The sequence below is a fragment of the Schistocerca nitens genome, chromosome 6 (assembly GCF_023898315.1).
Source record: "Schistocerca nitens isolate TAMUIC-IGC-003100 chromosome 6, iqSchNite1.1, whole genome shotgun sequence".
Classification (NCBI taxonomy): Eukaryota; Metazoa; Arthropoda; class Insecta; order Orthoptera; family Acrididae; genus Schistocerca; species Schistocerca nitens.
The window spans coordinates 368,693,941-368,719,324 of NC_064619.1; the positions used below are offsets into that span (position 1 = coordinate 368,693,941).

General features: G+C 41.1%; 1 protein-coding gene across 1 annotated transcript in view; it reads right to left on the bottom strand.

Annotated features, from left to right (window-relative positions):
- Positions 1-25,384, bottom strand: part of LOC126262745 (U3 small nucleolar ribonucleoprotein protein MPP10-like) — a 75,901-nt gene that overhangs the window by 173 nt on the left and 50,344 nt on the right. The window lies entirely within an intron of this gene.

The following is a 25,384-nucleotide window of genomic DNA, read 5'->3' on the forward strand; positions in this document are numbered from 1 at the left end:
ATGTGAACACAGATTTTAATATTGCTGTCAGTACCATTTTCTTAGAAAACACAGTTTAATATTAAAATAACATCCAGAAAAGTTAGTTAAATTGAGCCAATATCTATGAGTAATTGTCCTTCAAATATCTGTAATTAATACACAGCACCTCCAAATTCTGTACATGTGTCTACGAAAAAGGAAGTAAATTATTTTTAGAATTTCACGCATTTATTAAAAATAAGCAGCCCCACCCTCGAACAGTACACAGATAGAAGCAAGATCAATTCTCATATCTACATCTACATTTATACCCCGCAAGCCACCCAACGGTGTGTGGCGGAGGGCACTTTACGTGCCACTGTCATTACCTCCCTTTCCTGTTCCAGTCGCGTATGGTTCGCAGGAAGAACAACTGTCTGAAGGCCTCGGTGCGCGCTCTAATCTCTCTAATTTTATATTCGTGATCTCCTCGGGAGGTATAAGTAGCGGGAAGCAATATATTCGATACCTCACCCAGAAACACACCCTCTCGAAACCTGCAAACAAGCTACACTGCGATGCAGAGCGCCTCTCTTGCAGAGTCTGCCACTTGAGTTTATTTAACATCTCCGTAACGCTATCACGGTTACCAAATAACCCTGTGACGAAACGCGCCGCTCTTCTTTGGATCTTGTCTATCTCCTCCGTCAACCCGATCTGGTACGGATCCCACACTGATGAGCAATACTCAAGTATAGGTCGAATGAGTGTTTTGTAAGCCACCTCCTTTGTTGATGGACTACATTTTCTAAGCACTCTCCCAATGAATCTCAACCTGGTACCTGCCTTACCAACAATTAATTTTATGTGATCATTCCATTTCAAATCGTTCCGCACGCATACTCCCAGATATATTACAGAAGTAACTGCTACCAGTGTTTGTTCCGCTATCATATAATCATACAATAAAGGATCCTTCTTTCTATGTATTCGCAATACATTACATTTGTCTATGTTAAGGGACAGTTGCCACTCCCTGCACCAAGTGCCTATCTCCTGCATTTCGCTACAATTTTCTAATGCTGCAACTTCTCTGTATACTACAGCATCATCCGCGAAAAGCCGCATGGAACTTCCGACACTATCTACTAGGTCATTTATATATATTGTGAAAAGCAGTGGTCCCATAACACTCCCCTGTGGCACGCCAGAGGTTACTTTAACTAGACGTCTCTCCATTGATAACAACATGCTGTGTTCTGTTTGCTAAAAACTCTTCAATCCAGCCACACAGCTGGTCTGATATTCCGTAGGCTCTTACTTTGTTTATCAGGCGACAGTGCGGAACTGTATCGAACGCCTTCCGGAAGTCAAGAAAAATAGCATCTACCTGGGAGCCTGTATCTAATATTTTCTGGGTCTCGTGAACAAATAAAGCGAGTTGGGTCTCACACGATCGCTGTTTCCGGAATCCATGTTGATTCCTACATAGTAGATTCTGGGTTTCCAAAAATGACATGATACTCGAGCAAAAAACATGTTCTAAAATTCTACAACAGATCGACGTCAGAGATATAGGTCAATAGTTTTGTGCATCTGCTCGACGACCCTTCTTGAAGACTGGGACTACCTGTGCTCTTTTCCAATCATTTGGAACCTTCCGTTCCTCTAGATACTTGCGGTACACGGCTGTTGGAAGGAGGGCAAGTTCTTTCGCGTACTCTGTGTAGAATCGAATTGGTATCCCATCAGGTCCAGTGGACTTTCCTCTGTTGAGTGATTCCAGTTGCTTTTCTATTCCTTGGACACTTATTTCGATGTCAGCCATTTTTTCGTTTGTGCGAGGATTTAGAGATGGAACTGCAGTGTGGTCTTCCTCTGTGAAACAGCTTTAGTAAAAGGTGTTTAGTATTTCAGCTTTACACGTGTCATCCTCTGTTTCAATGCCATCATCATCCTGGAATGTCTCGATATGCTGTTTCGAGCCACTTACTGATTTAATGTAAGACCAGAACTTCCTAGGATTTTCTGTTAAGTCGGTACATAGAATTTTACTTTCGAATTCACTGAACGCTTCACGCATAGCCCTCCTTACGCTAACTTTGACATCGTTTAGCTTCTGTTTGTCTGAGAGGTTTTGGCTGTGTTTAAACTTGGAGTGAAGCTCTCTTTGCTTTCGCAGTAGTTTCCTAACTTTGTTGTTGTACCACGGTGGGTTTTTCCCGTCCCTCACAGTTTTACTCGATGTGTGTGTGTGTTGGGGTTTATGGGCGCTCAACATCGAGGTCATCAGCGCCCTGACACACATGAAAAGGAACGAATGTGGAGAGACCTAATAAAACTGAAAAAAAACACTCAAAGAAAGCAGAAAAAGAGGGAAAATACTACAGAAGAATGTAAAACCTAAGGAAAGGGAAAATATAGCAACAAGAATGACACAGGAAATTGTCATTGGCTGGCCACTTACATAAAATATGGGCGAGCTTGTCACACAGTGAGCAAATTAAAATCCTCTCCCTAAAATCTTTGTAAAAACAGTTGACATGGCACAGAACAGTTTTACTCGGCACGTACCTGTCTAAAACACATTTTACGATTGCCTTGAACTTTTTCCATAAACACTCAACATTGTCAGTGTCGGAACAGAAATTTTCGTTTTGATCTGTTAGGTAGTCTGAAATCTGCCTTCTATTACTCTTGCTAAACAGATGCTGCAACGGCCTTATGATCACTGATTCCCTGTTCTGCACATACAAAGTTGAAGAGTTCGGGTCTGTTTGTTATCAGTAGGTCCAAGATGTTATCTCCACGAGTCGGTTCTCTGTTTAATTGCTCGAGGTAATTTTCGGATAGTGCACTCAGTATAATGTCACTCGATGCTCTGTCCCTACCACCCGTCCTAAACATCTGAGTGTCCCAGTCTATATCTGGTAAATTGAAATCTCCACCTAAGACTATAACATGCTGAGAAAATTTATGTGAAATGTATTCCAAATTTTCTCTCAGTTGTTCTGCCACTAATGCTGCTGAGTCGGAAGGTCGGTAAAAGGAGCCAATTATTAACCTAGCTCGGTTGTTGAGTGTAACCTCCGCCCATAATAATTCACAGGAACTATCCACTTCTACTTCACTACAGGATAAACTACTACTAACAGCGACGAACACTCCACCACCGGTTGCATGCAATCTATCCTTTCTAAACACCATCTGTACCTTTGTAAAAATTTCGGCAGAATTTATCTCTGGCTTCAGCCAGCTTTCTGTACCTATAACGATTTCAGCTTCGGTGCTTTCTATCAGCGCTTGAAGTTCCGGTACTTTACCAACGCAGCTTCGACAGTTGACAATTACAATACCGATTGCTGCTTGGTCCCCGCATGTCCTGACTTTGCCTCGCACCCGTTGAGGCTGTTGCCCTTTCTGTACTTGCCCAAGGCCATCTAACCTAAAAAACCGCCCAGCCCATGCCACACAACCCCTGCTACCCGTGTAGCCGCTTGTTGCGTGTAGTGGACTCCTGACCTATCCAGCGGAACCCGAAACCCCACCACCCTATGGCGCAAGTCGAGGAATCTGCAGCCCACACGGTCGCAGAACCATCTCAGCCTCTGATTCAGACCCTCCACTCGGCTCTGTACCAAAGGTCCGCAGTCAGTCCTGTCGACGATGCTGCAGATGGTGAGCTCTGCTTTCATCCTGCTAGCGAGACTGGCAGTCTTCACCAAATCAGATAGCCGCCGGAAGCCAGAGAGGATTTCCTCCGATCCACAGCGACGCACATCATTGGTGCCGACATGAGCGACCACCTGCAGATGGGTGCACCCTGTACCCTTCATGGCATCTGGAAGGACCCTTTCCACATCTGGAATGACTCCCCCCGGTATGCACACGGAGTGCACATTGGTTTTCTTCCCCTCTCTTGCTGCCATTTCCCTAATGGGCCCCATTACGCGCCTGACGTTGGAGCTCCCAACTACCAGTAAGCCCACCCTCTGCGACTGCCCGGATATTGCAGAATGAGGGGCAACCTCTGGAACAGGACAAGCAGCCATGTCAGGCCGAAGATCAGTATCAGCCTGAGACAGAGCCTGAAACAGGTTCGTCAGACAAACTGGAGAGGCCTTCCGTTCAGCCCTCCGGAATGTCTTTCGCCCCCTGCCACACCTTGAGACGATTTCCCACTCTACCACAGGTGAGGGATCAGCCTCAATGCGGGCAGTATCCCGGGCAACCACAGTCGTAGTCCGATCGGGGGATGCGTGGGACGAGCTAGCCGTCCCCGACAAACCCCCATCTGGACCCCCACAGTGATGCCCATTGGCAACAGCCTCAAGCTGTGTGACCAAAGCCAACACTGCCTGAAGCTGGGAGTGAAGGGATGCCAACTCAGCCTGCATCCGAACACAGCAGTTGCAGTCCCTATCCATGCTAAAAACTGTTGTGCAAAGAACGTCTGAACTAATCTACAGAGAGCGCAAACAAATTGACACAAAATTTAAACGGTTATTAAAATACAAGATTGCCTAGTAAATGCAGTAATGCTGCTACTTGCGCACTGCTGACACACTGCTCGGCGGCGGAAGGAGAATACGCGATTTTACACTATTCAGGTACTAAAACGCGATGCTACAACTCTCAAATACTATAATACGCCCGAAATTTATGAATTAAACAATGCAAGTACCAAAAACATGCAAAGAAATTAAGAATTAGACTATGTAAGAAATGAGTGAGCTAGGAGTATACGACTTGCTGCTGCAGCTGCTTATCCAATGGCGGCAGGGAGCATAGAAATGTAGTACATTCTTTTTGAAGTCCATGTACAATGATAGTCATGATTTTAGTATTTTGAGCTTTTTCTCAGACAGGAAAATTATCAAAAGAAGTGCAATACATAGCCAGGGCCCAATTTCGGAACAATCAACAAGGAAAAGTATCACCAAAATAAGGGTGCGGTGGCATTGTAGCATGACAGTGTTGACTTTTTACAGTAGTATCATGAACATTTTTATGTTATTGTTTCTATTGATGAAACATGGGTAAAAACAAGCCATTCCATGAATAAAAGGTATGTGACAAAGGCACTATGCCTGCATTCATAAATTTATGAAACACAATTGCTTTTACGACCTCCTGTACTTCCAATGTATGTAACTTAGTAATATTCAGTGATTCATGACCAACCAATTCTAATTGCCTCCAGAAAATAATACAATGGGTATATTTTAACAGTATGGTATTAGTCAGTGACCCATGAGGGACCACTCAAAATTGCCTGCAGAAAATGAAACAATGGGTACATTTAAGCAGCAATCAGAAATTTTCCACCCAAGCTCTATAGCACATGCACAGCATTGAGCACAAGGAGATTCATACTTCCAGAACACTTCTCTAGTGTCACTTAACAACACACAAATTATTTTCACATCATACTGGACTATTTCATTCCAAGTACCTTTGTTTAGTTTGAGACTGAAGTTACTTTTTAGTGCTGCACCACACAAATGTGCAAGAAGTGCATTCTTTCATCCTATAATAGTTGCATGATATGCATAGGGGAAGAAACCATTGTACTAGCAAGCCTAAATTATGTCTAACTACCTGTCTAAATCAAACAATGGAAGCGCCAAGTAGGAATGTCAACTATATAGGAAAAGACAGATTGTTACTTACCAAAGACTGTGTCCGAAAGCTTTCTGTAAGTGTCTTTCAATTGTGCCTGTCTGCAACTATACAGTAGGTAGCAATCTGTTGTTTAACTGCCTGTCTGCATCAAATAGAACCTTACATTCTGTCTTGTTTAATTTCTGATATTTCTATACTATTGCCACTACTGCTCATTTATTTACTTTAGGTGTCATATACAATGCACCAAAGGAGGAAGTATAACAATAAAACATGACATGCAACTGATCCATAAAATTGACACTCAAACAAAACTACACATGGACTAGCTACAAAGGAAGAACATTTACTGTGCTGTTTAACATTTTTATAACACAATAAATGTCGGTGAGGGCGTGGATGCTCTTGCTAAAACTCAATATATTTGACCAGCAGGCACTTCATTAATACATTGAAAATATTTAGACACACCATCCAACGAGATGCCATATAGTCTCAGAAACATAGAGCTGTAATTCAAACTTCAGTTTGGTTAGATCAACAACTCTTGTTTTATGTATGAACAGTGAACATAACTGACCAACACACATCAAAAGGAAGCTGGTGACTTTGCAGCACTGAGTGTACTTACTGCATGTAAGTTGTAGTCACAAGTACATGCTTGTGTTCTAACATGGCATGTTTTGTTATGAAATGCAGCATTCAACAGTGTGGTAACATACAAAAAAGGAAGTAGAAAAAGTGTAGAAACATTTCTGCATGCACTTAGTAACATAAAAAATTAAAAAAAGGTTCAAAACCTTGTATCTTCAGAATTAAAAGACTTAATGTAGTCAACATTTTGTTGAAATTCATTTTGGTAAAATAAAGTGTTTGCGTCAGTGATCTCCCATATTAATGTACTTAAGGTAGTCAAGTTGTTAATTATCTTCAATTATTGTTGGAAATTTTAGAGTGGGAAAATTATCCAAAGTTGGATACTGAAAATCTGTAATAATCTCAATGAAAAATAACCAAAAGAAAATCAATAAGTATCCATAAATGAAGATTCTCTAACTAGGCCTGCATAATCTTGTTAACACTTTCTCTAACGGTTTACTGGAACCTAGAATATTTCATACTGGTGATGTGTACACTTATGTACTATTAGTTTGTGTGTATCCAGATACACTGTTGTGATGATGTACACAGAGCTTTTAAATACAATATTCATTAACCTGCAGAGCCTACACTTAAAAAAAAAAAAATTGGCCAATTCCCCTTTTCTTTTACTGATACCACAATAGTATGATATTAGACTTCCTACATTAGCTACATACTGAGGTTACAAAAGTCATGGTATAACAATATGCACATACATAAATTGAGGTAATACTGCGTACACAAGGTATAAAATGGCAGTGCACTGGTGAAGCTCTACTCTGTACTCAGGTGACTCATGTGACACGGCTTCCGGCATGATTATGGCCACACAATATCAAGAGAGATGAGAATACCAAGTTTCAGGCGTTATATCTCACCACGGACAACACAGAGACCGATGGCCTTCACTTAATGACTAAGAGCCAAGGCGTCCATGAACCATGGACCTTGCCGTTGGTGGGGAACCTTGCGTATCTCAGCGATACAGATAGCTATACTGTAGGTGGAACCACAACAGAAAGGTATCTGTTGAGAGGCCAGATACAATGTGTGGTTCCTGAAGAGGGGCAGCAGCCTTTTCAGTAGTTGCAGGGGCAACAGTCTGGATGACTGACTGATCTGGCCTTGTAACATTAACCAAAATGGCCTTGCTGTGCTGGTACCGCAAATGGCTGAAACAAGGGGAAACTACAGCTGTAATTTTTCCCGAGGGCATGCAGCTTTACTGTATGGTTAAATTATGATGACATCCTCTTGGGTAAAATATTCCAGAAGTAAAATAGTCCCCATTCAGATCTCTGGAGGGGACTACTCAGGAAGACATCATTATGAGAAGAAACAAAACTGGCAATCTATGGATTGGAGTGTGGAATGTTACAGATCCCTTACTTGGGCAGGTACGTTAGAAAATTTAAAAAGGGAAATGGATTGGTTAAAGTTAGATATAGTGGGAATTAGTGAAGTTCGGTGGCAGGAGGAACAAGACTTTTGGTCAGATGAACACAAGGCTATAAATACAAAATCAAATAGGGGTAATGAAGGAGTGGGTTTAATAATGAATAAAAAAATAGGTGCGCAGGTAAGGTACTTCAAACAGCATAGTGAACGCATTAATGTAGCCAACATAGACACGAAGCCCATGCCTACCACAGTGTATATGCCAACTAGCTCCGCAGATGACTATCATTCAGATAGTGAGGGGAGACGAAAATGTAACAGTAATGGGAGACTGGAAATTGAGAGCAGGAAAAGGAAGAGAAGGAAAAGTAGTGGGTGAATATGGAATCGGGGTAAGGAATGAATAAGGAACCAGGTTTCAAATAGTAAGACATTTCCAGGGGCAGGTGTGGGCTTTGACCACAATTTGTTGGTTATGAAATCTACACTAAAACTGAAGAAAACGTAAAAATATGGGATTTTGAGGTGATGGGACCTGGATAAACTGAAAGAACCAGTAGTTGTAGAGGGTTTCAGAAAGAGCATTAGGGAACAATTGACAAGAATGGGGGAAAGAAATACAACATAAGAGGAATGGGTAGCTTTGAGAGCTGAAAACGTGAAGGCAGCAGAGGATCAACTAGACATCATTCCATTAGAACTACTGAAAGCCTTGGGAGAGCCAGCCATGACAAAAAACTACCATCTGGTGACCAGGATGTGTGAGACAAGAAGAATATAACAATTCCAATCACAAAGAAAGAAGGTGTTGAGAGGTGTGAAAATTACCGAACTATCAGTTTAGTAAGTCACGGTTGCAAAATACTAACATGAATTCTTTGCAGATGAATGGAAGGACTGGTAGAAGCTGACCTTGGGGAAGATCAGTATGGATTCCATAGAAATGTTGGAACACATGAGGCAATACTGACCTTACGACTTACCTTAGAAGATAGATTAAGGAAAGGCAAACATATGTTTCTAGCATATGTAGACTTAGAGAAAGCTTTTGACAACGTTGACTGGAATACTCCCTTTCAATTTCTGAAGGTGGTAGGAGTTAATTACAGGGAACAAAAGGCTATTTACAATTTGTACAGAAACCAGATGGCAGTTATAAGAGTCAAGGGGCAAGAAAGGGGAGCAATCGTTGGGAAGGGGGTAGTGAGACAGGGTTGTAGCCTATCTCCGATGTTATTCAATCTGTATATTAGCAAGCAATAAAGGAAACAAAAGAAAAATTTGGAGTAGGAATTAAAATCCATGGAGAAGAAATAAAAACTTTTAGGTTTGCCGATGACATTGTAATTCTGTCGGAGACAGCAGAGGACCTGGAAGAGCAGTTGAAAGGAATGGACAGTGTCTTGAAAGGAGGGTATAAGATGAACATCAACAAAAGCAAAACGAGGATAATGGAATGTAGTCAGATTAAATCAGATGATGCTGAGGGAATTAGATTAGGAAATGAGACACTTAAAGCAGTAATTGAGTTTTGCTATTTGGGAGCAAAATAACTGATGATGGTCAAAGTAGAGAGGATATAAAATGTAGACTGGCAATGGCAAGGAAACGTTTCTGAAGAAGAGAACTTTGTTAACATCGAGTGTTGATTTAAGCGTCAGGAAGTCGTTCCTGGAAGTATTTGGATGGAGTGTGGCCATGTATGGAAGTGAAACGTGGACGATAAATAGTTTAGACAAGAAGAGAACAGTAGCTTTTGAAATGTGGTGCTACAGAAGAATGCTGAAGATTAGATGGGTACATCACATAACTAATGAGGAGGTACTGAACAGAATTGGGGAGAAGAGGAATTTGTGGCACAATTTGACTTGAAGAAGGGATCAGTTCATAGGACATGTTCTGAGGCATCAAGGGATCACAAATTTAGCATTGGAGGACAGCGTGGAGGGTCTTCAGTCCAGAGATTGGTTTGATGCATATCTCCATGCTACTCTATCCTGTAAAAGTTTAATCATCTCCAAGTAACTACTGCAACCTACATCCTTCTGAATCTGCTTAGTGTATTCATCTCTTGGTCTACCAACAGAACTTTCAAGTCCAGGTACGTTAGGAACTCCAGTACCTCCACGTACAATGGCTACAGTGAGCCAACCATTACCATGATCAAAAGTATCATTAATGTCAATACTAAAATTAAGTCTACAACCACAGAAAACACATGGTCCGTTGACAAGTGCAGTAGCAGCAACACTCTTAACTCGGCTGCAGGTGGTCAAGCAATAAGTCTATTAATAGAACAAAACTGTTGCATCCTTGAGCCCCCCAGTTCATGATGTTCCCTTGTCCGGTTAATGGCTGACGCTACAGATCAGTTTGCATGAAGATGAATTTATTTATGAAAATACAAAGTACAGTCACCAACAAACTTTACATATTCACATACTCCCTTACCTTTAACCCAAATGAATACAGACTCATTTACAGATATTTTTCTCTTATTACGAGTATACAAAGACAATGCAGAAGGCAACATATAAGCTGATTTACAAAAGTCTTTATTTGCAAGTTCTGCCATATGGTAGGTACGATAGGCAATAATATCTCTATCAACAGAACTTTCAAGTCCAGGTACGTTAGGAACTCCAGTACCGCCTTACAGGAGAATTCGTCGCCGTTCTAAGCAAACAGTTTATAAAACCATTGAGAACATCGAGTTCGCCACAACAGCTGGAGACAAGAAGAACCGCATACCAGTCAAGAGTGTTGCTGCTACTGCACTTGTCCACGGACCATGTGTTTTCTGTGGTTGTAGACTTAATTTTAGTATTGACATTAATTATACTTTTGATCATGGTAATGGTTGGCTCAATGTAGCCATTGTACGTGGAGGTACTGGAATTCCTAACGTACCTGGACTTGAAAGTTTTGTTGATAGAGACATTATTGCCTATCGTACCTACCATATGGCAGAACTCTTGGTAGACCAAGAGATGAATACACTAAGCAGATTCAAAAGGATGTAGGTTGCAGTAGTTACTTGGAGATGATTAAACTTTCACAGGATAGAGTAGCATGGAGATCTGCATCAAACCAATCTCTGGACTGAAGACAACAACAACAACAACAACAACTTAATCACAGCAAGTTGCATCATCTGCAAACTATTAATATTGTCTGTCCGGTCATTAATATGTAATACAAACATCAAGGGTCCATACATACTTCCCTTTGGCATATCTGAAGTTACTTCCAAATCTCTTCACAACTCTCCAATCAAGATAACATGCTACATCCTCTATGCCAAGAAATCCTCAAACCAATCATAAATTTTGTTTTTTATTGCTATAACCCTTTACATACTATTTGGATACGTGCCGCCGCACCATGCCATTGGTGTGTTACATTTTAAATATTCTGTAAGTGGCATCTGTGCAGACCTGTGGTAAGCCACATGACTTGTGCACAGGGCACAGCACCTGCCACGCCACCTACCATAGCCCCCTCTGAGTGCTCCAGGTACTCACTATCATATTTTGTTCATACTTATCTGCTTGTACCAGTACCTGGATTGGTTCTATGTTTGTGTCTACATTTTCAACTGTTGTTCACTTGTCTGTGGAAGAAGAACGAACTTTGTTAATTGTGTCTGTGTTGTTGTTTGTGTATTACAGTATGATCTAAGCCTACCCCATGTGATCATAGTTTTACCAGCAAGTTTACGTAAGGTCCTGAGTCAAATGCTCTTTGGAAATAAAAAAATACTACAGTAGGGCGTCGATTATCCGAAGTAATTGGGGGACATGGGTGTTCGGAAAACTGGTTTGTTCGGTTAATTGAACTGTACATATTTATTTGCCAAAAAGAAGTACTGTACAGTAGAATCAAGCATAGCTATAAAATTTGCTATGCTCGTCTTTTGTTTTTTTATATCTGTAATTATCGACTTCCCCACCTTGTACTCATTGGAGAAAGTGGTTGCAGATTCACCTTCTTCTAACCTTTTAATAATCTCATACTTGTCCCTCATGGAAAGGACAACACATTTACGTCCAAGCATTTTGTATCGTCAAGTTCACTTCTTCACGCAGCAGCATACATGTGGTCGTAACAGAAAACAGAAGGTGACTGTTTGCACAGTGAGAAGCTCTTCTTGGGGGCACGCAATCCTTCAAACTGCGCGGAGCGGCACGCCTCAACTCTAAGCTGGCGCAGCTGTTGCTGTGAACAGCTTTGATACTGCCGCTACTTCTTCTGCCAGTGCCCAGCCGACTCACATGTGCTGATTGTTGAAACACAGGGACTGGCGGCTTGGCCGGTCAGCAGCGCCTTTTGAAGGCCCCATTAGAAGCAATGTTCCGCCAGCGGTGGCCCAGTGCGGCGATTACTGTGGGAAACTTGGTTTGGGAGTGAGGGGGATGATGGATGGTAGGGTGGGAGAGTAACAGGTGCGAGCGAGTACACAGTTTGGTTAAGCGGTCATTCAGTTGACTGACACTCTACTATACTTCTCCCTGACTGTCTTGAGCCATGGTTTTTAGGATGTCACATGCGAGAAGCGCAAGTTGTGTTTCACTTGACCAAAGTTTCTGGAATCCATAACATCACCTAAAGTGTTGCCAGTCCCTTGCCTGGGTAAAGGAGGTGCTTTGGCATCAGATATGCCAAAACAAAGATGTCAGGACCTTCAACATCAGCCATGGAAACCAGAAGAGCGTTCCCCAGACGCTACTGAGTCAAGAGCAGGCTTGGCGAAAGAAGCTAGCTCCGATCAGGATAGACACACTGAATGTCAGATCAGTGACAGGAAGAAAAAGAGAGGTGGCTTTTATGACAGCTCACACACACACACACACACACACACAAAGATATACAAAATAAATTGAAAATTCTGTTAACTTTCATATTGATTTTAGGTAGGTGCTGGTGGTTGGATGGCGGTGATAGCATAAATGGGTTTTAGGATCGGAGCACGCAGGTGCCTAGGTTGAGGGGGGCAGGCAAAATAATAAGCAGTAGTAGTAAGGCAGGAGGTTATGACAGTATAGTGTAGAGACGAGAGGTTCACACAGGAGGTCATCTCTATAGGAATTTGTGGGATAGGAAGGTGTAGGATAAAGTAATTGAATGTGGTTGTGAAAGTTCTTGCAGTGATACATAAGAAGTACTATTTGCATAGTAACTACTGCATAAGAGAATTACATGTTTTTGCTTTATATGAAGAGTACAAATTGCTCAGTAAAACAATAATTTTCTCTTTCATAGTTAATGCTGTGCTGTGGAATGATTGAGCATATTAGTGCTTACATCTCTAGGAGTTCCTCAATTTTGTTCATTGTAAAGGACATCCAAGGTAAATGACATGTTTTCCCTCTAACTACCAACACTTTTTTTTAAGAATTTCATTGCATTTTGAAACAAAACTGTAATAATGACACGAAGGTTAATTATCTTAGAGCATTATTTATTTATTTATTAATAAGTAATCCTTTTTGTGGGGTAATTAATTTCTACCTGTTTTGCGGAAATAATTTTTGGTTGTGGATTTATATAGTTTTCTAGGTAAAAGTAGTTGCAAGTAGACTAGTTGGTCTTGGTTGCCAATTTTGATCAGTGAGCAAGAATAATTTGTGGACCTCCACAGAACACCAGTTGATTCAAAAGATTTCTGGTGAAATACTGGAACTTTCAGAGGCAGTGGAGACAACAATAAACTCCTGATAAATTTAATGTAACTTAGTTTTTGGGACAAAGGAAAGAAACTATTCTCTGGTATTGAAAGCTGAAGTAAAAGTACAGAGAACAAGGGGAACACACATGTAAATATCTAGTTTTGGTCACATACCAAAATGAAAGGGATTATTAGATGCCTAGAAACTCAGAGTAAGTTGACCCATCGGAAGTGTTGCACACTGTAGTGAACTGATATAATGGTAATGGTCCTTAAAATCACAAAAAAATAATAGTTAAGAATAATACTGTGATGTATTACTGAACCTCAAATGCTATACAAATCACTTATCTGGTGGATACTTCATAACAACCATATCACAGTGTACATGCGGACAAGGAGAAAAAATTCCCGGATCTCCCGGTTAAAAATACATTTTCTCCCGGGTGAAAATATGCTTTTTGCCATGTTAAGTGACAGTATACTTTCCCTCGAACTGTAAAACTTATCCTTTCATAGGATATGCTTTTATACAGCAGCGTAGAATTTCCTGGCACTTAAGAAAACTATAATCAGGGGGAAAAACCACGTTTTGGAAAGATCTTTCATGTGCAGCAACATGTACGCAGATAATTTCATATTATGAAAGTATAAATTCGAATTCCACCAACAGGAAAAGTTAATGGTTTAAATTAATATACATAGTGTTGCTACAAGAAAAGCAAAGCTTTCGCATATAATATTTATCTCGAAGGTCAATAAGCTACAAGAGAAGCTAGCTTTCACTTATAATGTTGATCTGTTAAGTACATATTACATTTTAAGATACATCACACAAATACGCCAGCAAAATTTTTAATACCGACATAAATCTCTGATCTTCTGGGCTCGAAATTCTTCTAAATAGCTTGTCATCAAAGAGTTGATTTTTAAAAGAGAGCAAACACTCTGTGATTTAAAAAATCCATCATACATTCTCGCACATAGTTCATCTTGTGTAAAAGGAAATTTACTTTGAAGGTAATGCTTTCCAAACAACAATTCGCAATATTTTCCTGTGACCTGTTAGAAATAGATTCATTTCAGCAGTTGTCAAAGAGCGCCAGATAAGAGGTATCACCACGCTTTCGCAGCTACGGTGATGTAGGAAGCCCATATGTTCATACGTGTAAAACATTAAAAGATCTTACATTACATCATAAAAGAAACAAGACATCAGAGGATACTCCAAGAGCTTCAGAATTTCATGAACCATACTAAAATGCATAGTTCGCCTTACAGTGCACATTCGTATGTCCAGATTCTCAAAGACATAGGCCTTGACCAGATATGAAGCTTTTCAGTGTGGTTTTCGGGACATAAATTTTCTTGGAGTACCAGTACTGTATTGCCTCGTGTTTGGTTGTTTATTATGGCATACTGCCATATGTGCTAGAAGATGAAAATGTGCACCTGAAATGCAGGGAACAGTTGAAACTAGCCAATAGTGTGGAATAAATTGACTGCCTAAGCTGTCTGTTCTGTTTTGTGTATCTATTGGCTGTACTGAGCTGAGGTAAGTACTGGCCAGCCCCTCTATCTCTTTGTTAGTATTTGTTTCACATCTTTATATGAGATTTTCCATTAACCATTTAGATCACCTATATGGTCCACATCCTTCATTGTTTTGTCCCTTTGTTAGCTATCACTTACATCTGTCATCTAAGCACTTTCTCTTCTTCAGTGATTCGTCACCAACTGTGCTAGTTTCATTTCCCTCCCTCCAATTATCTTCTTTCGTTTATAGTCCACTTCTCTTTATTTATTTATTTATTTATTTAACATTCCACAGTTTTAACATTTGTTATTAGCTGTTTTCCAGCCAACAATCTTTGTCTAACAAATTCCCACACCTACCAGTATCATCCCTTTCCGTCGATTTCGTGCTGCTGGCGATCTTTTTGTGCCATTGGCTATCTTTCTCTGCCACAGGCAAATTTTTTTGGGACTTTTTGCACCGATCGCGATCTTTTCTGCGCCACACTCGATCTTTTTTGCAATGCTCGTGATCTTTTTTGTGCTGCTCGCGATCTTTTTTGAGCAATGTGTGTTCGTTTCTCCTGGTCTGGGCATATTTGCTTGGTCTGGTCAACCTTTATCCATAGTGTTTTTCTCATTTAGTGGTCTTCCTTTGTCATTGAACATTACCAACACATTTTCTTTCTTGTTCTTCCCTCCTTGTTTTATTCCTTCTTATTATTACTATTTTAACTTTATTTATTTAATTTCCGTACCCACCAGTTACCCACTATGTACCCTAATCCTATAGCACATTATTTACATTCATTCTGGAAACATGCATTCACTGTAGCCAAACTGCAATCCCACATACTTTTCCTCCGGTCCTGCTTAACCTTTGGAATTACCCCTAAAGGACCTACCTTAAAAGTTCCCATCTGTGGGTGCAATCCCTCCTTCCACCAGTCTCTCCTGGACTTCCAGAACCTTCAATCCTTAGCCCTTACCCAACTTATCCTGAATCTCTACACTACTTCGTGTAACTACCCCTCCCAACAGCTCCTATCTCTCTTCAAAGTCCTCCACCTTTCAAACCCCTGCTTGGAGAACACACTCAGGAACATCATCCTAGAAGCCAGCTGTAAACTTTAGTTCCATGCCATACACCACCTGAAAAAAACTATCCACAATGCTGGTGCAACACCTAAGAAGTGCGGTCCCTCTCCCTATCCCTCACAAACACCAACCACAATAGCACCTTCAACAAACCCCCCTCATAGCCAACAAACCTAGCCTAACCACCCTACTCAATCTCCCAATCCCAGCACATACCCCACACAGACCAAATCTCAACTATAACCACAGTCAAATGCCACATATCACCAGTCCCAATTCAGTTCTAAACCTCTCATCCAGATCTCTCTCCTCCAGAGACATCTGTTCTATCAAAATGCTTAACCTTTAGCCTCACACCTAAATTCAACCACACTGCCCTGGTTAAAGATCTCCTCTCATTCACCCGGAACCTCAACTGGAAATATCACTTCACCACCCAAACACAGCCCCCAAATGCTAGACCCAGTGTTGACCCCTGTCTAGAACAGTTACGACTGCCTTCTCAAAGGGATCCTCCTCCCCTCCTCTAAAACCATCCCATGCAGACATTTCAGGAATTCCTCACATCCAATGTTGCCTCCCAGTCCTTCTTGAAGAACATCCCGACAACACCCAACATCACCCCAACTGAATCCCGTGCCATTAAAGGAGCTGAAAACAGACCACTCTATTGTCATCCTCCCGGCGGATAAAGGCTTCACAACTGTGGTACTTGACTGTGTGGAGTATGTGGCAGAATGACTGCGTCAACTCTGCGACACCTCAACCTACAAAGCTGTTACCCAGGAGCCCATTCCCTCCATCCAGACTGAGCTGCAGAAAATCCTAAAAATCCAAGGTCCCTCACAAGGCCTCACAACGGCTTCCATAGACCTACTCACTCCACCTGAGCCACGTACCCCTACTTTCTACCTATTACCCAAAATCCACAAAGAGTACCATCCTGGCCATCACATTGTGGCAGGCTTCAAAGCCCCAACAGAACGTATCTCAGCTCTGGAGACCAACACCTCCAACCTATCACCCGCAGACTCCCATCCTACATCAAAGACACCAACCACTTCCTAGAACGCCTCAAATCCATTCCCTCTCCCCTCCCACCTGAAACCTTTCTTGTCACCATAGATGCTACATCCCTTTACACAAACATCCCACATACCCATGGTCTCTCTGCCCTTGAACACTACCTCTCCCAACGCCCACCCGAAGATCTTCCGAAAACCTCATTCCTTATCACAGTTACCAACTTCATCCTCACCCATAATTACTTCACTTTTGAAGGCCAGACCTACAAACAAATCAAATCAGGGAAACGGCAATCGGAACCAGGATAGCTCCGTCCTATGCCAACCTCTTCATGGGCCGCATGGAAGAGGCTTTCCTGAAGACCCAACAGCTGCTTCCCCTGGCCTGGTATAGGTTTATAGATGATATCTTTGTGGTCTGGACTCTTGGTGAAGAAACACTCCTTAATTTCCTCCATAACCTCAACTCGTTTTCGAATCTGAATTTCACCTGGTCCTTTTCTCCAAAACCCAAGCCACCTTCCTGGATGTTGATCTTCATCTTGTTGAAGCTCACATCCACACCTCTGTCCGCATCAAACCCACAAACAAACAACAGTACCTTCACTTTGATAGCTGCCATCCATTCCACAACAAATGCTCCCTTCCCTACAGCCTAGGTATTTGCGGCAAACGTATCTGCTCCAGTGACGAATGCCTCAACAATTACACCAATAACCTGACCAGTGCTTTCCTCTCCCGCAACTATCCTGCAGACCTTGTCCACAAACCAAACAGATCTCCCAAGCAATACATTCCTCCCCGTCCAACAATAATGTTCCTACCACCAGACCACGCAGAAGCATCCCCCTTGTCACCCAATATTATCCTGGCCTCGAATACATCAACAAATTACTCTGCCAGGGATATGACTTTCTCAAGTCGAGCCCTGAAATGAGATCATCCCTTGACAATATTCTCTCCCACACCACCCAGAGTTGCCTTTAGTCGCCCCCCTAACCTCCGTAACATCCTTGTCAAACCCTACAATATTCCCAGACCACCTTCTCTACCCAGCGGTTCCTACCCCTGTAACCGACCCCGCTGCAAAACCTGCCCCATGAATCCCCCCACAACCACCTACTCCAGCCCCGCTACTGGTAAAACACACACAATTCAAGTCAGGGCCACATGTGAAACAACACATGTCATTTATCAGCTGATCAGCTGACATGCCTGCACTGCACAGCCTTTTACATTGGTATGACGACAACTAAACTGGCTGAACGCATGAACGGGCACAGACGAACTGTCCACCTAGGAGATGTCCAATACCCAATAGCAAAGCATGCCCTCCAGCATAATTCTAGGGAAGCCTGCTACACCGTACGTGCCATTTGGCTTCTCCCACCCAACACCAGTCCCTCGGAACTGCAGAGATGGGAACTTGCACTCCAACACATCCTTTCATCCCGCCATCACCCTGGACTGAACCTACGTTAAACAACCTCACTCCCAATTTACTCTTCAGTCTTCTCCTCTTTCCCTTTCCTCTTTAGCCATTCACACATCTTTTCATCTTACATAGTTGTGTTTACCTTTATACTATATACCTCGTCACTTCTGTATGCATCCTCTTTGGTTTGAAGCTGGCACAGTACTTACAATAGAATATCTTTGGCTTCCCTCTGACACCCATGCCTCCATCTTTGCTACCCTCCCTGTTTACCTTTCCCCTGTTGTTTCATAACCTGGGTTGTGAGTAACTGAATCCACTTCCCTTCTTCCCCCTTTTTCCCCCTCTCTCCTCCCTCCTCCCTGACGAAGGAACAAAGTTCTGAAAGCTAGGATAAAAATTTTCTGTTCTGTTTTGTGTATCTATCGGCTGTACTGAGCTGAGGTAAGTAATGGCCAGCCCCTCTTTATCTTTGTTAGTATTTGTTTCACATCTTTATATGAGATTTTCCATTATCATTTAAACTAGTAACATAGTTTACCCTTCTGTAATTATGTGAATGTATTGTAATTCACTTGATAGCTCCCAGCCAAAGAAATCCGTCTTGTTTTCATTTGACGTGAGAGCAGTAAACGAAGAGAAAACAGAAAAATCACGAAATGTAAAAACGGATCACGTGGAGACAACCCCCCCCCTCCCCCCAACTATAGCTCAGACTGCTCTGTGCATCAGAACGTCAAAAATAAAAGAAAAAGACTTTTCAAAAACAAGTTCATTTTGTAGCTCACATCTTTCTCAAGAGTCTGATACATAAAAGATATATCTTCGAGGATATGTAAGACACGTTATTTGGTCTTAAGTGTGCAGTGAGGTGCCACGCATCTTCAAACAATATTGTTATACTGCATGTCACTGTATTTCGCTCTGTGAAACTCAAACGTGTATATTTTGTAATGGATGCCATCAAACTATTTCAGGACAGTGGAAATTAAAATGTCCTGTAGCGCCTCTCCTGCTCCCAGTCGGCCGGTTTGACATCCTGCCATCTTTTTTTTTTAAAAAAAAAAAAAAAAAAGAAAAAAGGAACCCCTTGCAATTAATACTGGATAGGATTATTTGTTACCAGGAGATCAAGAACTCTTAAGAAAAACTCGACTCTTTATTGCCTATTAGCTAATAACTTGCTCTTCTGTATGACATAAAATTAAATATAGGACACCTAAAACCAGTAAAGACATGAAACAGGCAAGACAGTACACATTTCTTCAATCCTTAGGTCTTAGCAATTTTTCTCTCTAATCTTGCTACAGCTTTACTGGTGTGCTTTCCTTTCTGCAAAGGGACTATTACCTTATCAAAGTTTGTCACACATTTTGCTACATGAAAAATAGAAATGTCGTCGTCTAATACTGAAAAAGCTGTTAATACAAATAGTACCCAAGCCTGGTGTGGTTTCTCGATCTGATTACATCTATTTTGTCACTGTGTGCTGGAGAAAACAAAATAGGCCTTTCTAATATTTCAGCAATTGTAACACACATTAAATAAGCGAGACTGTTTTGGCAGTAATTATCAGTTTTATTATACGTCAGAATATAATTCACTAAGTACCAATATGAAATACCTATTTGGCCTACTACAAGCAAAAAGCTTTATGTTAGGAAATAGTTTCACATTTCATTCATATGCTCCAGTTTCTCATGCACGAGACCAAAAAGTAGTAGAACGAAATTTTTGTATAAATTTGGAATCGTCATATTCTTCCATAATTTGTGTGATGTCCCCATTTCTTCTCCTTCCTCATTCTAACAAACAGTCTTGTCATCACTAATTCTGTAACTATTCCTACCACTGTCAAAACTCATTCTCCGATTAACTTCACTAACACCCTGCCACAATCACCGGTTTAGTTATCAGCGATTATTCTCCGGTTAGGCGTTATTACGTGTTCGTACATTGCATTTTCCGCACTACTCCCAGAATGGGAGCGGCTGCGGCTGCTAGCTGGAGACTACAACTGGCCCTGTCTCATGTAGCGATCTGGCCAAAAGATTTCTGTCAAAATTTCACTTTCTTGGATACACCGAGAAGATAATACGTTATCTTTCTTACCTGTTAGTCATTTATTTCCACTCTGGTAGTCTGAATCTGTGGATTTCGCTAGTAATTATAACAACATTGAATGTTCGCAAACCAAATCAACCACATAAACAAGCAGCACTTGGCATTCACCAGTTCGGCTTATTCCGCTCAGCTCTTATAGCCCCATCCCATTTTGTCTGCAGGAAAGTTTATTTCTAGATGTTACAAGGATTACCCTGGCACAAACATCAAGTACACTATGAACGCATTCAAAAATCAACTTATAATTCATTCAGAAATCAACTTAGAATGTGTTCAAAAACCAGCAGGGGTGCTTTTCAAAATCATATGAATAATCGATAGACCGATGTGCACTGGATGCTAGGTGCTTTGTGAAACAAGGGTTTTTTCCCTCAAGAATATGAATTTGCCCCCTCCCCCCGAAATTGGCACCCGGTTCAGATACCCCAGTTTGCTCTCACTCCCCACTAGATCCGGCCTGCTGCAAACGTGTGAATCTGGCAGCTTGGGCGTGCCAGTAACATTTTTCCGGGTACCATGTGGCTGGTTGCTGCTACTTCTGCTTACTCAGCCAACAGCCATATTTCTGTAGCCAGAAGCGGGAGAAGATACTACTCATACGTGACTCAATTGCGTGTGTGCATGAGCCCACTCGTAACTGATTACATAAATCTAATGTAAACAGTTGTGACATCACGCTCATCAAAGGCAATTTGTTGTTATGAAGCATTGCAAAGTCTTCCAAAAGCCTTTGACAGTTTTGCTGTTGGCAGACGCTTGTACGAGCACTGTGTTATTTTATATTGCGCATTTCCTTTGCAATTTTACTTTTATTTTCGTTTGTTTCTCTCTTTCATGTTTTAATTCTGCAGTATTATTCTGCAGTAGCGGGATACAGTAATATCCTTTGTTAGAGTAACGGTTCTTACCAGTCAAAATTACAAAAATTTAACTGAAAACTAAAACAACAAAAAATTCCCGGAATTCTAAAAAATTCCCGGATTTTTCCCGGTCTTCTCGCAGATTAATTCATTTAATCAATTACGCAATGAGCATATGGACTATCAGACCAATTGTGTGATTGGATTGAAGAGTTCCTAGATAACAGAACGCAGCATGTCATTCTCAATGGAGAGAAGTCTTCCGAAGTAAAAGTGATTTCAGGTGTGCCACAGGGTAGTGTCATAGGACCGTTGCTATTCACAATTAACATAAATGACCTTGTGGATGACATCGGAAGTTCACTGAGGCTTTTTGCAGATGATGCTGTGGTGTATCGAGAGGTTGTAACAATGGAAAATTGTACTGAAATGCAGGAGGATCTGCAGCGAATTGACGCATGGTGCAGGGAATGGCAACTGAATCTCAATGTAGACAAGTGTAATGTGCTGTGAATACATAGAAAGATAGATCCCTTATCATTTAGCTACAAAATAGCAGGTCAGCAACTGGAAGCAGTTAATTCCATAAATTATCTGGGAGTACGCTTTAGGAGTGATTTAAAATGGAATGATCATATAAAGTTGATCGTCTGTAAAGCAGATGCCAGACTGAGATTCATTGGAAGAATCCTAAGGAAATGCAATCCGAAAACAAAGGAAGTAGGTTACAGTACGCTTGTTCGCTCACTGCTTGAATACTGCTCAGCAGTGTGGGATCCGTACCAGATAGGGTTGATAGAAGAGACAGAGAAGATCCAACGGAGAGCAGCGCGCTTCGTTACAGGATCATTTAGTAACCGCGAAAGCGTTACGGAGATGATAGATAAACTCCAGTGGAAGACTCTGCGGGAGAGACGCTCAGTAGCTCGGTACGGGCATTTGTTAAAGTTTCAAGAACATACCTTCACCGAAGAGTCAAGCAGTATATTGCTCCCTCCTTTGTATATCTCGCGAAGAGACCATGAGGATAAAATCAGAGAGATTAGAGCCCACACAGAAGCATACCGACAATCCTTCTTTCCACGAACGATACGAGACTGGAATAGAAGGGAGAACCGATAGAGGTACTCAGGGTACCCTCCGCCACACACCGTCAGGTGGCTTGCGGAGTATGGATGTAGATGTAGATGAAAAAATTCCCGGGTTTTTCCCAGATCTGCCGCTTATCACGGATCATATACATCCTGCATATACAAGTTTCAACACATTGCCCATAAAAAACTATTATATTCGTGACGTAAGAGCCACAATTAATGCAAATGGTTAGCTGAAAAGGACTATGCGTATATAAAAGAGACAAATAAGAGATCTTGTGTTACAAATCTTTGTTTCTGCGATGAATTTGTTATGTTAATAATTTGTTTAATGCTTCCCATGTTTATTCAATCATACAGATAGCATATGTGGGGATACAGGTGATTTTTAACATATGCAAATCTTTGGATAGCATTTGTACCCTCTGCAGTCTTGTATGTTTGACCAAGTGCATATATTTTGAACTAGCTTCAGCCAACATATAATTGAAATTTGTTAATTGATATATTACCATTATGCTGCTTTATTTATTGTGGAAATTTGTTTGTTTGAGATACTCCTAGAGTGTCGTGTGACAACATAGGGTCTCCTTGCAATGTGCTTGCATCATACACAGTGCTTTCTCAGATTCTGCAACATTGTGCATCACGCCATGGAACCCCCCTGGAGAAGTTCTTTGCCAAGGAGCTTCTCAACAGTCAAAGAATAGATGGAAGATTCAACCTAAGATGTTTCAGTTAGTACACAAATGACATTGTTTGACTTGGGAACATCTTGCTTTTGTTAATGGAATAATTTGATGTTCAAAGATTGATACATGCATAACAAAGAAAGTAGTCATTCATTATATGGACTTTCTATCAGTAGCTTGGAAACATCACAAGAATAGTGTTTTTTAGATTTTACAGAGTATTCATCTGACCAGCACTGAGGCCTAACTGCAAGAAGTTGGACTTCGTCAGAATGAATCCTCACAGCTGGATGGGGCAGTAGCTCCTCAGCTGGTCTCCTCTGTCTACATATATTTTAAAGAAATTTTATGTCTAGTACAGTGCCTGGTGTTACCGCTTCCCTCTATCTGCTCCTGCATTTTACCCTGACATGTGACGCTTGAAGGAGACTCATACATCACACTTGTTTTTCCATTTCAAGTAGATTTGGTATCTTTTGCAACAAAATAATGTTTCTCCTTTCATTAGTTTCTTATTTACTTGGTCTCTAGGTAAACCTGTCTGATCCATAACTATTTCAAGTCCCAATGTATTTTTTTCAGGAGGTCAAGCACTGTCAGGCTCTTACAGAATCTGCCTATCAATATTCATGAGCCTTTCTCAACAAGAGGAACACAGCTTTAGTAGCAACAATCTGACAGAATTGTCCACATTTAATTTCCCTCCATCATCCTTGACAGCATGCATTGTAATCCACATTTTTACAATTTGTTTTTATATGAACCCGGAACCCAGTTCTCTCTTCAAAAAGGCAGACTGTTTTATCTTTCGTCAGATTTTGATATAGATAAAAAACTGTTCTGTATTTTTATGTGTAGTGATCCCAAATAGCTTTTGTTTCATGCAAAAGTCGTCGCCCAGTTCTTATTGAGGCATCCATATTACCTTTATTATTTTATTACCTTTATTACCAATTCTATGCCATTCACCAACCACAGCTGGACAGATAGCGTCAAGATACAACAATATCAGGATACATTAATACAACTCTACTATAATAGTGATTTAATACTGCAAGACATATTTAAGTTATAAATTAGAATACAATAATATCATAACTATAAAATAGATACAAGTATATAATGAAATTAAATATAATGGTTGCTGTTGGAGTCATGAAATTGAGCTGCAACTCAAGTAAACACTATGCTATTACTAGAGAAGAATTCTTCAATATTGTAGAAGGGTTGCTCTTTTAGCTTACACAAAATAGAAGTTTTAAACTGCTCCCATGGTAAAGACTGAATGTGATCAGGTAGAGCATTAAACAATTTTAGGGCCACCATTGGGAAGCTGTTTTGTGTCTTTGCTAATCGACACCTTGGCATGTCAATACTGTCTTTGTTGCAAGTGCTGTATTTGTGAACTTCATTTCTCTTTCTGTAAATATCATGGTTTCTCTTTATGTGGAAGAGGCAGTTCAATATATACTGGCTGTAAATAGTCAGAACTCCTAACCTGGTGAAAATTCGTTTACTGTGGTCTGTTTTTTTGCTTGTAGTAATGATCCTCATTGCTTTCTTTTGCAGTAAAAACGCACATTCTTGCAGCCTGCAGAATGGCCCCAAAACAACAGCCCATAACTGATGTGGCTGTGGAACATTGCACACTACACAGTTAGAAGGTAGGCCTACTGTTCTGGTACTATACTTTTCAGTTTCCTCAAGAGGTACAGGACCCGTGAAAGTTTGGGACATACATGCTTGGTGTGCTGTTGCCAGGTTAATTTGGTACCAATGAGAAAGCCCAGAAGTTTAACATCTGCTGTGTTACCCAGTGCTCTAGTATTGCTGAGGCTGCATATCATCCTCCGAGTTTTTTCTTCATTAATTTTCATTTTGTTCATGATAAACCAGGCCTTAGCTTCATTGAACAAGACTTCTGCTTGTTGGACTGCCTGTTCAACATTCTCTCCTTTTGAGAACAAGGTTGTATCGTCTGCAAACTGCAAGGTGTGCCCATTGGAGCCTATGTCATTCATGAAGATAAGGAACAGCAGGGGCTCTATTACTGATCCCTGTGGCACACCATGCTGTAGCTTCTTCTCACCTGAATCAGCTCCTTGCATGGAGACAATCTCGTCTGTTTCTCAGGTAGGATTCAAGAGTTTGCAGGACAGATTCCCCTATACCATATGTTTTTAGCTTTCTGAGCAGGGCCTTATGTGGGATGCAGTCAAATGCCTTACTAAGGTCACAGAGTACTAG